The sequence below is a fragment of the Hibiscus syriacus genome, unplaced genomic scaffold (assembly GCF_006381635.1).
Source record: "Hibiscus syriacus cultivar Baekdansim isolate YM2019G1 unplaced genomic scaffold, ASM638163v2 tig00003041_pilon, whole genome shotgun sequence".
Taxonomy (NCBI): domain Eukaryota; kingdom Viridiplantae; phylum Streptophyta; class Magnoliopsida; order Malvales; family Malvaceae; genus Hibiscus; species Hibiscus syriacus.
In genome coordinates this window covers 1735866-1750308 of record NW_024061960.1, presented here as the reverse complement: position 1 = coordinate 1750308, position 14443 = coordinate 1735866, and the positions used below count along the sequence as shown (strand labels likewise).

The window sequence follows — 14443 nt, the reverse complement described above, 5'->3', positions numbered from 1 at the left end:
ATATTATATTAGTATTTTTATTATTATATTATTATCCTTATACTATTATTATATTATTATTACTTTTGTTAAGTATTATTGCTATTAACATTATGTCAGTATAACTATTCTATTAGTATTATTACTATTAATATTATTTTTATATTATATTATTATTACTATTATTAGTGTTATTATTATTAATTATTATTATTATTAAAATAAAATAAGTATATATATATATACAAGGTAGAAATATATTACAAACCAACCCAAAAAATATATATTATAATTGACCTAATTGGTGCCTTTTGGAGCAGCCCAACAAGAAAAGAAGCTCATTGAAGACCCATTACAAATAGGGTTTCACCCTTTTTGCTCCAGCCATCTCATGCCTTGATCGTTAGATCAAATCTGATCCAAATTAGGGTTTTTTCATAACTCTTGAGTCACCTCCCATCACCGTTCCCACCTCCAGCCGCACCGACGTCAAAATCGAGCCTAGATAAACCACAAAAAATTCGAGGCCATTAATGCGATCCAGGGAGCCGAATCCTTAGGCAGGCACCCGTACGAGCCCCGTCACCGACCGTTCAAGCACAAATCATGAAAGAATCATATGTAAAGAAAGAAAAAGGAAAAAAAAAATAAAAAGATGCGATTTTTATTTTTCGTTCATCATCCATGCTGCAACGAGTATATAACCCAAAACAAAACAATTGTAATGGAACCCTTTTTTCGAATCAACCAAAAAATAGTAGAATCAGGGGAAGTTCTGCTGTACGATGGTTAAAAAAGGCTAAAAAACGGCTTAACTGGTTAAACAAATGTCTGGTTAAAATCAAGACCAATTATGTTATATCATATAACCGGAAATATTAATTGAGTTGGTAATAAAAAAGGTAATAACCGGTTATGTTATCGTCCTGTGTAAAATACGCCAAAATATATAGACGATAACATAACCGGTTAATTACCGTTAATATTATCAAGCACAATAACATATTAGGTAGCGTTTATATAACGTAATATGTAGTGCTTATATAATAAAATAGGTTAATTACTTAATTTCTTATTACAACATAATAGGTAAACGCCTAAAATGTTACAAATGATAACATAACCGGTTAATTACTGGAAACATTATCAAGCATAATAACATATTAGATAGAGCTTATGTAACGTAATATGTTGCTCATTATTAAAGCTGATAGAAATCCGAAGATAACAAAATAGGTAATTACTTACTTAATTTGTTATTAGTTATGATAAACTTACCTTAGGAATAAATGTTAACAAAATTTAAACTTATGGAGCCATTAGGAATCCCACGATAACATAACCGGTTAATCACTTGATTTGTTATCAAGCTTTATCAACATGGTAATTGTTTACGCATATTATAATGATACTGATTGACTTTAACCATTTTCATTGGAAATTAATCTATTACTTTAAAGTAATAGATTTCGAAATTATAAGTATGGAATTATATATATATATAATATGTGTGTGTGTGTGGGGGGGGGGTTAAAACTGATGGAGCCTTAGAACCTTGTACATTGTTTACTTATATTTTCATGATACCAAATGAATTTAACCGTTTTCATTGTCAATTAACCTATTACTTAAAAGTAATAGGTTTCGAAATTATAATTATGGAATAAATATATCGATACAGTTTGCATGCGTTTGAGCCTCCCGTGTATAATATTACTTAAAAGTAATAGCCTTCATGTGGAATTAAAGTATTGAGATCGATAAAACAAAGTATTGATACATATATAAAAGTTTATGATATTATCATTATACCGGTATAATTTTTCCATGTACATTGTAAATTTAACTATTACTTATACAAAGCTCATAAAGGGTTTTTAGAATGTTGGATTTACATATAAAGACATATAAAATGCACTTGAAATATGTAAAGCAAAGGAAATCGTCAATGGGGTGTCAATGCAGTATTTGCTTACTTTTAACTGATACTTGGAGTATCGATACTTTAACCTTGCCAAACAATCTGTAGAATAGAGTCTCCCACAAATCATGGCTGAAATCAGTTCTGTAATTGGGTTTATCCAGGTTAATCATGTTGATTGCATAGCCAGTAAAACCCGGGGGTCCAAATGGTAAACTAGGAATTGGTAATACAAGCTTTTTTTGAGGGTTTAGGGACTGAATCCCTCTAACGTAAGGATAACATGATTGAACATTACATTTAATAGTTGTATTAAGTTCTTGAAGAATTGTTCTTCATTGTATATAAGGATAGTTGTAATGATATCCGTTCACATTTTGGGACCAATTAGTTAGATACATGCATTACCCTATATCCTCGAGGCAGAGCACAAGAAATCTGGCACTTAAAGATTTACCAAGAGCAGTAGCTTTTTCTCTGCACGAAGACCGAACCTAGAATCAACTTTGTAATTATGCCTATCATGCTGAAGAGAACCTGCTGAATAAAACCTATAATCATATTTTACTCTTCAGCAGTACCAATTAATTTCAAATTTGATTTTAGGTTCAATCTTCATGCAGATCATAAGCTACCACTCTTGGTAAATCTTTAAGTGCCATATTTCTTGTGCTCTACCTCGAGGATATAGGGTACTGCATGCATCTAACTAATTGGTCCTGAAACGTGAATGGATATCATTACAACTATCCTTATATATAATGAAAAACAATTCTTCAAGAATTGAATACAACTATTATATGTAATGTTCAATCATGCACTCCTTACGTTGGAGGGATTCAGTCCCTAAACCCTCAAAGGAATCTTATCTTACCAATTCCTAGCTTACCATTTAGACCCTGCAAGGGGGTTTTATTAGCTATGCAGTCAACATGATTATGAGCTTCCTTTATCCTTTGGCATTCAGTCAGACTGTAGAGATTTGAAATTTGTAATCAATTAAAAGTTCTTAAATACTTTAATCCAATTACTATTTCAAGAAAAATTACATGAATACATTGATACTTACTGGTTTCTTTCGATTTTCTTCAAAGTTGATACGCTGGGGCTCAATTTGAAGGTCATTATCTTCGCGAACAAAGATTGAACTTTCAACCTATATTAGGTCCATTCGAAAATAGCAAACTTTAAAACCTAACCCCTATTTCTAAAGACTAAAATTCTAAAAAATTAGGGTTTTGACTTTCGATTTGATTGCATCAACAAACAAACAAGTACCATTCGATTTAATGCGCTACCACTATTTACAACAACTAACTTCCCTCTAGAGAAAACTACGGTCGTCTTTTATATATTTCTCTAGATTAGGGTTTCCTTTGTAACCTCAATATAGCATTTATATTGAATACTCTTACAAAATTATCGATACTTTATATAAAGGAATCAATACTTTATTGACGTTTCGTTTTTTTCAAAACCGGTATTTATTGACTGATTACATTGTATATTGAAACCGCTTTTATTAATTTTTAACCTTTTATATCATTATGTATCGATACTTACAATAAATGTATCGAAACTTTATGCGTGCACCTCGTTGGGCATTCATTCTGGACCAAAAGTATCGACACGAATTTAAAAAGTATCGATACATTATGTTGACATATTCTGTCATAAAATCGTTATATTTTTATCGGTTACATTGTAAATTTACCTATTACTTTATAATTATCAGTTTTGATGTTTTTGGGATCGATACTTACAATAAATGTATCGACACTTTATGCGTGCACCTCGTTGGGCATTCATTCTAGACCAAAAGTATCGACACAAATGTAAAAAGTATCAATATATTATGTTGACCTATTATGTCATAAAACCGGTATATTTTTACCGGTTACATTGTAAATTTACCTATTACTTTATAATTATCGGTTTCGATGTTTTTAGGATTGATACTTATGATAAATGTATCGACACTTTATGCATGCACCTCGTTGGGCATCAATTCTGGACCAAAAGTATCGACATAAATTTAAAAAGTATCGATACATTATGTTGACATATTATATCATAAAACTGGTATATTTTTACCGGTTACATTGTAAATTTACCTATTACTTTATAATTATCAGTTTCGATGTTTTTGGGATCGATACTTACAATAAATGTATCGACACTTTATGCGTGCACCTTGTTGGGCATTCATTCTGGACCAAAAGTATTGATCGCTTGTAAATGTCTACGCTAAGGCAAGAAAATCTGTGCAAGTATACACAATCAATTCAAGTAATATAGGGTAAGTGAGTATCGTCTCCATAGGGTTTGGTCGAGAAATATATTTTCACCACAACTAGAACTAATATCACAAACTAAGTCCTACTAAGCTGTCAACTTAAGAACTAATATTAATAAAACAAGGAGGTGATTTAATGAGTTCAGGAAAGTTCGGTCGAGGCAAAATAAATATGCAGAATAATAAAACAAAACAAAATAAGTGCTACTTTAAATATAATGTAAACAACCTCACATATTCATACCTATCACAGAGCACCGATGCTAAACTTTTGCTTTGACAACAATTATTTCTAAGTTCAAAATGAGTTATTATGACTTACTAAGTTACCCGACAGGATTACTAGGTATTCTTAGAGGTTGCTATGGTAATACTACTCAGTGTTAACTACAACCCTTGGTTTGTCAAACTGTTGTTGTAGCAATACCTCTCAGCGTAAACTATAGGTGTTGTCTATCCTACATTAGCGTCTATCCCTTTTAGTCGATTGAAACTCACTCCTTATCTCTAAGGTAACAAGTTAGAACTTCACCATCCCGGATTTATTCCATTGCTCACGAGGATCTCTCTTAATTCTCTCGAATCTAAGAATCACTATCTAGACAAAAGGCTATCTCTCGATGCTCTTACAATGCCAAAACATGTTTTACCAAAACCCCAGGCGATCTCTCGATGCTCTTACAACGTAAGGTAAAATATTTAAACGATGAGCAAAATAGTCATATGCAAAACATAATTCATCATTCATAAACTTAAAAATATTGTTCAGGAAAAACAAAGTTTAACACCAAGTAAGACATTCATGGTGCTATAAAAGATCAACCAAAATTCAACGTTTAGTACAATCCCAAATAGATAAAGAGTTAAAAAGAAAGGAATAACGACTTCCAAAACCGGGGGCTCTATCGTAACGATTCTGATCAGCACTACGCCTGCCTTGGTGACCACCCTCTCTCGAGGCTTGATCACCACTCTACTAACGTCTGGTTATGGAAGACATCAAGAAAGGTCTGTGGGTAGACAGTGAATAAGCACTGCAGTTGCTTGCTCACGCCTTGGGTAAAGTTCTTCTATCTTCTTCCTTGCCTTCTTTTTTTGGCGACTATGGCTGGTTATTTATAAGGAAAAATATCCTAGGGATTTGCATTTTTTTTTGGAGTTTCCTTAAATAACCGTTGTTAAATAAATGTCCAGACTTAAAAAGGAAAGGCGCTTGTCAGAATAACTAAGGCTTGCTTGCACGTGAAGTAGGTCATCCAACTGGCTTGTGACATAGGCGGTTTCGTCATACCTGCTTCAGACTTCTTCAGATAAACCTTGCCTCGATGAGATAAATCTGCTCCTCACGTTCTTATCTGTTCCGTTAGCCTTTGCAAATTTACATTGTCACGACTGAAATGTTCTTCCCCTGTAAGTTTCCTGCACAAACACAATCCAAACAACCTTTTCTCCTCAGCAGCATCAGTCAAGCCAAATAAATCTTGTCTAAGCAAAATTTATCCACCACAAGCTAATATAACCTATATGTGACTAAATGCAACTACAATGCTATACATACTTTGTTTAGACAAGTAATAAATTAAGTGAAAAGACTAGAAATTATGTCTTTTTACGGAGTTATCACGCCCCCAAACTTAAGCTATTGCTTGTCCTCAAGTAATATACAATATCTAGAAGAAAATCAAAATTGTCATGGCAAAGCAGAGTTAAGAAAATCATATGGTTTGAGATTTCATCCCTCAACAAAAATTGTTTGGCTTCAACATGTTCGATAGTCATGTAAGTCAGTCCCTTACCTAGTCAGGATTCTTTGCTATAATGTGTGCGTGATTATAACCAGTCTTTGCATAAAGGTAATTAGAAAACTTAAGTAAACACTTCTGGTTTGTCAAGGTAACAAATTATTTTTCAGGATTAGTTTATACTCCTAGTTATTTATCAACTATTTTTTACGCAGGGGAGTCAGCTCATCACAACTACCGTTCCACACTCTAAGTGAAAGGGAGCATACCTTCCACCTCTAAGCTAGTCAGGAAGAGTCATCCTGTGACTACTTTCATTCACTCACTCATATGTCGTGGCTACTCTTAATTTTTTATGGAGTTTTTCTATTTATGCCTTTGCACAGAGGAGTGTCCCTTCTTATTTTTCAAGTTTTTAAACATTAGGGAGTTTTTACTTCACCCTTAAAATATTTTTAAAGTCTCGGCAAGCAGAAAGTTCTTTTCCAAAAAATTTAAAGACTACCTGAAACAAAGACAACCTACAATCGTGTTTATGAACTTCAAAGAATCAGGCCTAAGGTTGGTTCTCTTCTTCAGACAGTCTTAACAATAATTTTGGCCTAGGCAATAAAATTATGCATTCATCATTGGGCATCCCTAATTAATTCCTAACAATAATCTTAACCTGCTTATGTCATGACAATCAAAATTTTCAACCAATTATCATCAACTGCTTTCTAACAAAGTATGGTAGAATATGGTATAATACCTCCCCCAAGCTTGAGGGATGCATTATCCTCAATGCATGAAATTAAAACTATATGAATCTATATGCAGATGCGAAAAAGAAAAACTAAAAATAAAATAGAAACTCATTGTGGTGGGGTGGCTTGGTTGGACGCCCTCATTCGACGTCATTTGGGAGAAGAGGGACTCTCAGATCCCGAGTCTACTGCTGCTGGAAAGGGAGATGGCTGAAGTATATGTCTTGTCGTTTTCTTGTAGCACTTCTTGCTGGACGAGGCGTGTGCTGGAGTTGACTGCTCGGTAGTTGGAGTTAACTTCTCGGTAGTTGGAGTTGGTTGTGCTGGACTAAGGTCTGCTGTTGGGACTGGTGTAGCTTGACGGAGAGGAGAATGGATAGGGCCGTGCTCGGGTTGCTTCGATGCTGGTGTGAAATCTTCGTTAGTGAAGAAGTGGGGTGGTGTATCATCAATGCTCTCGGTGGTTGAAAATATGAGGAGCTAATGAACTCTTTTGTGTCGCCTTGGCTTTCCTCTGGTACGGGTGGGATATGGGTGGCTAGAGGTGGCACATCAGTGGGAACTTCTAGGGGAACTTCTGGAGGGATATGTGATGTCGAGGCATGGAATGTTCTGTCGCCCGTATTGTATTTGAGGATGACACTGGGGAAGGTCGGTAATCTGGTGTCAGTGTTCGGGAGCAACTCCTTGAAGAAGGCGTTGAGTTGCATGTCCCTAGCCTTGACATACTCAAAGTAAATTTCCATGTGGTCCTCCAGGCGCCCAATCTTTTCATGCATTTCTTGAGTGTGCATGACCACAACAACCATTATAGCCGCGACAACCAATTTTGTTCCCCGCTCCAAACCTTTATGAGGATCGTCGTCATTGAAACTCATCAACTCGGATACCTTCTTCTTGTTGACGCCCTTCTTGGATTTAATGAAATCCTTAAAGTGCTCCTCAGGAACTTTCTTCTTCTTGCACAGAGCGATTATCAAGTTTTGGAAACAGTAGGTTACCTTGGTTCCTCTTAGTACATTCATGGATATGCTCGAAGATGAGTTCTCCAACATCGATCTTCCTCCCGTATATGATCGAGTGCAAGAGCATCGATCTCTTCACGAGGACAGTGGTGTTGTGGGATGTTGGCATCAGCTTGCCTTTGAGAAAGTGATTCCATAACTTCACATGCTGTTTTAGTGCTCGGCGATCTACTCGTTTCCTCATTGGGGCATTTCCTTCAAACTTGGCCCACCCAAAGCATAAATCCTGTAGTACTCCGTCATACGTTTCTTGATCGACCTCAACCACAAATTTCTTATACTACTCCTTCACTTTTCCCAACTTAAAGTATCGGTTGAGTGCAAAGGGGGAAAATCGAATGAGCTTTCCTCGAACATAAATTGTTTGGATAGACAGGTCCTCGAGATGGGCGTATAATTCCCATACCAACACCGGTGCTACGGTGTTGGGATGATGATCAAACTTTTCCCAGTTATGTTTTTATCACATCCATCACTTCCGATCCAAACGGTTCCTCATCCGCGGCTGGGAAAACGAATCCATCTTCCAGATATACTTGACGTTTCTGAAAATTTTAAAGCGTGCTTCTGCTGTTTGGAAACGTTCAAAACTCTGTGTTGGGGCTTTCCTTGTTATTACCATTGTTCTTGGTTGAAATCAATGCTGGTGATGGGAAAACATTTTCTTGCTTAGTGAAGAGAGAGTTATGCATGATGAAGAAGAAGAAGTTGGGCAGATTGTTACTTTGGAAAGTAATGGGTGGTTTCGGGATAGTTTTGTCCTTTCTTGGAGGGAAAAGATTTTTGCATTAATGAGAAATATATGATTGGACATAACGTGGGGGAAAAGATATCTTTCCCTCTTTATTCTGCCACCAAAACTATGTGTCATAGGGTTTGTTTTCTTCTCATGCATGCTCTAACTCCCTATGCAGCCACGTGTTAATTGCTTGCCTACAATAAAATAAAAATATTAAAATAAAACAGATAATGAAAGCAGAAAATAACTTAATTTATTTATATACAGAATTTAATTTTTCGTTGCCTAGGCAACGAGATTTGTTCAAGAAAGTAAAGCAAACTCTTGGGCATCATGTGCCAACGATACCGATTTGTCGCGGATGACTGGGGCTCCTTTGTACTCCTTGAGTCTCTGCCCGTTCACCTTAAAGATGGAATCATCGTTTTGGTTCTGGATTTCAATTGCTCCATTGTCATAGACTTGGCGTACGATGAATGATACTGACCATCATGATTTCAACTTGCCTAGGAATAACTTAAGACGTGAATTGTAGAGCAGTACTTGTTGTCTAGAATAGAATTACCTCGGCAATATTTTTCTGTCATGCCATCGTTTTGTTTTCTCCTTGTATAGGCGGGCATTCTCATATGCGTGCTCTGAATTCATCGATCTCGTTCAGTTCCAAGAGTCTTCTTTCTCCAGCAAGCTGAGCATTCATGTTTAGCTTTTTGATGGCCCAATAGGCTTTATGTTCTAATTCAACAGGAATATGATATTCTTTTCCATAGACCAGTTTGAATGGTGACATTCCCAATGGTGTCTTGAATGCTGTGCAGTAAGCCTATAGTGCTTCATCTAGCTTTGGTGATCAGTCATTTCGATTTGGGTTGACCACTTTCTCAAGGATCTGTTTAATTTCTCGGTTAGACACTTCGGCTTGTCCATTCATTTGAGGGTGATATGCCATATCAATCCTATGTCGTACTCCATATCGCTTCAGTGCCTTAGCAATCAATTTATTATCAAAATGAGTGCCTTCATCGTTGATGATAACTCATGGTGTTCCAAATCGGGTGAATATATTTTTGTGCAGAAACTTTAGCATCGTTTTGAAATCATTTTTAGATATTGCGATGGCCTCAACCTACTTTGATACATAGTCTACGGCCAAGAGGATGTACAAATCTCCGAAAGATGTGGGAAAGGGTCCCATGAAGTCTATTCCCCATACGTCGAAGAGTTTAATTTCCAGGATATTTTTCCATGGCATCTCATGCCTTTTTGATATGTTTCCTGTTCGTTGGCATCTATCACATGACTTATAAAATTCATGCGCATCCTTGAATAAGGATGGCCAATAAAATCCAGATTGAAGCACCTTAGCTGCTGTTCTCATTCCACCGAAATGCCCTCCATATAGTGACGAGTGGCATTGGTGTAGAATATCTTTCAGCTCTTCTTCTGGAATGCATCTTCGAATTATTTGGTCTCTGCATTGCTTGAATAGAAACGGTTCATCCCAGTAGTAATGTCGCACATCATGTCGAAACTTCTTTCTGCCCTGGCTAGATAAATCAGGAGGAACAATACCACTAACAAGAAAGTTAACAATGTCAACATACCACGGCGCAACCGTGACAAATAATATTTTCTCATCAGGGAAATCCTCTTTAATTTCTGTTGTATCAAGATAATCAAATTTTTTATTAGCCTAGACAAATGGTCTGCCACTTGATTCTCTATACATTTTCTATTCTTAATATCTAAATCGAACTCTTGTAGTAATAATATACATCAAATTAGTCTAGGTTTCGTATCTTTTTTATTAATCAGATATTTAATGGCTGAGTGATATGTATGCCCAATTACCTTAGTGCCTATTAGGTATTGCCTAAACTTATCGAATGCAAATACTACTTCTAAAAGTTCTTTTTCAGTGGTGGTATAGTTTATTTGTGCATCATTAAGAGTACGACTCGCATAATATATGACATGAAAGATTTTACTTTTTCATTGCCCTAGCACCGCTCCGACTGCATAGTCACTGGCATCGCACATGAGTTTAAATGGTTCATTCCAATCTGGTGGGATCACGACTGGTGCTACCGAAAGCGTTTTCTCAAATCTATGATGGCATTCAAACAATCATTAGTAAATTCAAATGGATGATTTTGTTGAAGCAAAATACATAAGGGTTTAGAAATTTGAGAAAAATCTTTTATGGACCGCCTGTAGAAGCTTGCATGTCCAAGGAAACTGCGTACACCTCGCACATTGGTGGGTGGGTGGGTGTAGGTTTGCAATTATGTCCACCTTGGCTTTATCGACTTCAATGCCTCGACATGAAATTTTATGATCTAACACTATTCCTTTGATCACCATAAAATGGCATTTCTCCCAATTCAGCACTAGGTTGGCTTCTTCACATCATTTCAGTACCTTAGATAAATTGCCTAGGCATCGGTTAAAATCATCATCCGAGACGGAGAAATCATCCATAAATATTTCCATGCATTATTCTACCATATATGAAAATATTGACATCATGCATCTTTGGAATGTAGCTGGAGCGTTTCATAATCCAAACATCATTCTTCTAAATGCATAGGTGCCATACGGACATGTGAAAGTTATTTTCTCTTGATCCTCCGGTGCTATGGCTTTTTGGTTATACCCTGAATATCCATCGAAAAAGCAGTAAAATGCTTTTGCCGCTAATCTATCAAGTATTTGGTTGAAAAAGGGGAGGGGAAAATGGTCATTCTTTGTGGCTTTATTGAGCTTCCTATAATCCATGCATATGCGCCAGCCCTTGACTGTTCTCGTGGTGAAGAGTTCGTCATGTTCACTTTTAATTATGGTCACACCACCTTTCTTTGGCACACATTGTACCTGGATTACCCATGAACTATCGAATATAGGATATATTACTCCCGCGTCCAACCATTTTATGATTTCCTTCATGAGTACCTTCTTCATGATTGGATTGAGTCTTCTTTGAGGTTCGACCGAAGTGCTATGGCCATCTTCAAGGTTAATTTTGTGCATGCATATAGTCGGACTGATTCCCTTCAAGTATGCCATTGTCCATCCGAGAGCTTTTCTGTACTGTGACAAAACATTCAACAAACTATTCTCCTGCTCGGAGGTTAGGTTGGTAGAAATTATAACTGGTAGAGTTTCATCAACTCCTAGATAAGCATATTTCAAATGTGATGGTAAAGGTTTAAGTTCCAGTTTCGGTGCATGTTGCAAGGATGACTTTTGAGACTTTACTTCATCATATTCTAAGGGTTCGAATTTCATACCTGATCAATTATGAAGAAGTCTCGATTGATCCTTTTTCTCTCTTCCGTATCATGCATTGGTGTCAATTGCAGGGCGTTCATTGTTCAGATTTTTGTTGTTAGGGCCATGAAATTCTGATTCCTCTTCTGAGTTTAATTCGCTTGAGCCAAATGTATTTGGTTCGTGCATCTCGGTTGTAGGGTCATGATACAAAGCGATGTATTCATCGAGTCGTCGAGATTCACCTTGTCATAGGATTGTTTTCTCCTCTACTTCTCTAATGCGTTGGCACTCTTTTGAATTATCCACATATTTCATGGAATTGAATACATTGATGGTGACATTTTTCTCTCTTACTCACATTGTGAACTCTCATTTTTCACAATCTATTAGGATTCTCCCAGTGGCTAAAAATGGTCGTCCCAGAATGATCGGGGCATTTTCATCGGCTTCATAATCTAGGATAAGGAAATCAACTGGAAAGAATAATTTATCCACCTTTAAGATGACATCCTCTATTCTACCCTATGGCCGTACATATGACCGATCGACTAGCTGTAAGATGACTGAGGTTGGGTAGGCGTGATACCCGTCTATTTTCATAAATATGGACTTTGGTATCAAGTTCACACTTGATCCCAAATCAACAAGAGCTCGTCCTATGAAGTTACTACCAATTGAGCATGGTATTATAAAGCTGCCAGGGTTTTTTTTGGTGGGAGTTTGTTCACTGCTGAACAGATTTCTGTTGCCGTGGCAATACGCTCTACCTTCTGTTTCTTCGTAACAATGTCTTTAAGAAACTTGGCATAGGAAGGTATTTGCTCGATGGCTTAAAGTAAAGGCACATTAATACGCAATTGATCCAAAACATCAACAAATTTCTTAAACTGGATATCATCATCATGCTTCTTCAACCGTTGAGGGAATGGTGGTGGAGGTCTCACATTGTCTACTGTTGTTGTTGAAAAATTTCTGGCCTCAGCCATGAATTTTTCATTGTTTGAGTGATGCGTTAATGCACTTTCAGTTCTTTCCTTCTCTTTAGGTGTTTCTACTCATTCAACAAATTCAGTTCGAACCTCTGGTTGTGTTATGTGATGGAGAAAACTGTTGGAGTTTTCTCCCCCAAACTTGTTGTAACACCTCAACCTGTACCCGACCCGAATACGAGTCCGAGATGTCACATTGACTTTTTAAAATAAAATTCTTAACAAAATACATAATCTTTGGACTTATACTAAGAAAATAAAATAAAATACTATTAAATTATGCTTCATTATAAAAATTTAAGGCAAAAACGTATTTATAAACAGTACCGTGAACAGTGAAAAATTTCGAATATAAATTGTGTATCGATGCATTGCTACAGTGCATCGATGCACTGCTATAGTACTGTTGCAGTAACTTTCGTAAAACGTTCATAAAACTCATAAAAATTTAATCGTTCATTACTATGCATTTATATTTACATAAATACGATTAAAACATTACAATACTCGATCAGAGCATAAATATTTAATTTACCGACTTTGTTTACATGCCAACCTATTTTCACATAATAAATCCTACTATTTAATCTACTTCTGAACTGACCTTCAAGTGGAGTTATGTTGTTTTGTTGAGCTTATTATGGATTTCTCTGCTTTTCGGTACCTACGTGTAAAAAAAAACTTACACGCTAAGTCATCGACTTAGTGAGGCATAATAATAATAAAAATGAAATATAATAATGATGCCATAATAAGATGAAATGTAATGAAATCATCTATGCAATCCATGTAATCTGCATAACAATGTATCTTACCAATAATCTCATCAAATTAACCCTCATGAATTCATGTAATAAGTTCAAGAGGTTCAATAGCCCATGATACAATACTGAGAACCCGAGGTATGTGAGTACTGTGAGGTTGTGCACAAATACTGTCACCACAACTCGTATAAATTGCACCAAAGTGCCACGTAGAATTGCACCGTAGTGCCATATAATATGTCCCTAAGGACAACATAGAAATTCCTTAAGAACCATATACATATACCAAGAATAAATTAGGTTTGTCAAAACACCTCATACATGTTCCAAAGAATACATATATGTCCCAAAAGACCACGTATAATTTTTCCAGAAGGACCGCGTAAACCCTCTACTCTTGGCATGCCAACTATGCCTATATTTCTCATCTACATAACATGGGCTTTCACAATTCACATAGTTTATATCGCGTAGACATATTATTTTCATACCTTTATCACATATACATATCATTTTCCATACCTTTATCATATATCTCATATAACTTTTCCTGCATATTCATGTCACATAATGCATATAATATGAATTCATGTCATGTATCATAATATGAAATGTGATCATGTATCAAAATATAGAATCTAGACTTATCACAAGTCTAGAACTGAATATACTACTATATTCATGCTATGCATATGCACTCACATATATCTCTTTGCCTTTTCCTCGATCGATCTTACTTGTCACTTGTTCCAGAACTCGTTTAGGCTCAATATCTACATAAATATAATTTCAAGATGATTATCAGGAGCCTAAACCTTATAATTCAATGCTATTAACTTAAACGAATTTAATAAACTCATATTCCTAATTTTCTTTAGGAGTGAATAGCTTCGAAATATTCATGCATCGATGCACTACTCAATGCATCGATGCACCTTCAAAATTGATCTTAGTACATCTATACCCATT

The 14443-nt window shown here is 35.9% G+C and overlaps 1 protein-coding gene across 1 annotated transcript in view; it reads right to left on the bottom strand.

Moving 5' to 3' along the window:
* LOC120168479 (sorbitol dehydrogenase) overlaps positions 1–11406 on the bottom strand; it is a 29401-nt gene extending 17995 nt beyond the window's left edge. The window contains exons 1-2 of the mRNA XM_039177102.1: positions 11401–11406; positions 9885–9891 (exon numbers count right to left, since the gene is read on the bottom strand). The gene's annotated coding sequence lies outside the window, so the exon portion shown is untranslated. The remainder of the gene's footprint in view (positions 1–9884; positions 9892–11400) is intronic.
* Between the last annotated feature and the right edge of the window lie 3037 nt (positions 11407–14443).